A 1,781-nucleotide genomic window follows, 5' to 3' on the forward strand; every position below is an offset into this window, starting at 1 on the left:
TTTCTGATAGCTGAGTAATATTCCATTGTATATATGGACCACAGCTTCTTAATCCAGTCATCTGTTGAAGGGCATCTCGGCTCCTTCCATGATTTGGCTATTGTGGACAATGCAGCTATGAACATTGGGGTGCATATGGCCCTTCTCTTTACTACGTCTGTATCTTTGGGGTAAACACCCAGTAGTGCAATGGCTGGGTCATAGGGTAGTTCAATTTTTAACTTTTTAAGGGACCTCCACACTGTTTTCCAGAGTGGCTGTACCAACTTGCATTCCCACCAACAATGTAGGAGGGATCCCCTTTCTCCACATCCTCTCCAACAATTGTTGTTTCTTGCCTTGTCTATCTTTGCCATTCTAACTGGCGTAAGGTGGTATCTCAGTGTGGTTTTGATTTGAATTTCCCTGATGGCTAATGATTTTGAACATTTTTTCATGTGTCTGTTAGCCATTTGTATGTCTTCATTGGAAAAGTGTCTGTTCATATCTTCTGCCCATTTTATGATTTGTTTATTTGTTTCTCGTGTATTGAGTTTGAGAAGTTCTTTGTAGATCTTGGATACCAGTCCTTTATCTGTGGTGTCCTTTGCAAATATATTCTCCCATTCCGTGGGCTGTCTCTTAGTTTTTTTGACTGTTTCCTTGGCTGTGCAGAAGCTCTTTATCCTGATAAAGTCCCATAAGTTCATTTTATCTTTTATTTCTCTCCTTTGGAGATGTGTCGTGAAAAAGGTTGCTCTGGCCGATGTCATAGAAGTTGTTGCCTATGTTCTCCTCTAGAACTTATTATAAAGCAGTAATAGCCAAATAGCCCCACACATAGATGTGTGTAGTGGGCTGACTTGTGTTCCTCCCTTCCCCAAAGCAAATGTCCACCCGGAACCTATGAATGTGATCTTATTTGGAAAATGGGTCTGTGCAGATGTAATTAAGTTAGAGATCGTAAGATGAGAACATCCTGGATTTAGGATCGGCCCTGAAGCCAATGACAGGCATCCTTATAAGAAGAGGAGAAGACCCTGAGAGATACTTGGGCGGGAGGCCAGGGAGAGACGAGACAGAGATTAGGGTTATGCTGCCACAAACCAAGGAGTGTCTAGAGCCCCCAGAAGCTGGAAGAGGTAGGAGAGAATTCGAGACTACAGCCTCTGGAGAGAATGCTTCCTGCCAACCCCTTGATTTCAGATTCCGAGCCTCCAGAACTGTGAGAGAATATACGTCTGTGGTTGTAAGCTCCCAGGTCTGTGGTATGTTATTAGGCAGTCCTAGGAAACATGCATAACTGATTTTCTACAAAGGGGCAAAGGTAATTCAGTGAAGAAAAAGATAGTGTTTTCAACAAATGGGGCTATAACAGTTGGATACTGGTATGCAAAGAGATAAACTTGGATTCATGCCTTCACCATATATAAAAATTAACTCAAAACGGATCATAAACCTATGTAAAACCAAATCTCTAAAATATCTGGAAGAACTCGTAAGAGAAAACCTTTGTGACCTTCTGTGAAGAAAGATGTCTTAGACGTGACACCCATGCGTGATCCATGAAATTAAATATTGATAAATTACACTTCTTAGAAAGAAATCTCATGCTCTTCCTAAGACCCTGCTAAGAGAATGGAAAGGCGAGTTGCAGACTGTGTGCATATATCTGATAAAGGACTCATGTTAGTTATATTTTTTTAAAACTCTCAAAACTCAATAATAAAAAACAACCCAATTTTAAAAATAGACAAAGATTCAAATAGGTGAGCCACCAAAGAAGGTATACAGATGGCAAA

This window comes from Ailuropoda melanoleuca, chromosome 8 (genome assembly GCF_002007445.2).
Source record: "Ailuropoda melanoleuca isolate Jingjing chromosome 8, ASM200744v2, whole genome shotgun sequence".
Taxonomy (NCBI): domain Eukaryota; kingdom Metazoa; phylum Chordata; class Mammalia; order Carnivora; family Ursidae; genus Ailuropoda; species Ailuropoda melanoleuca.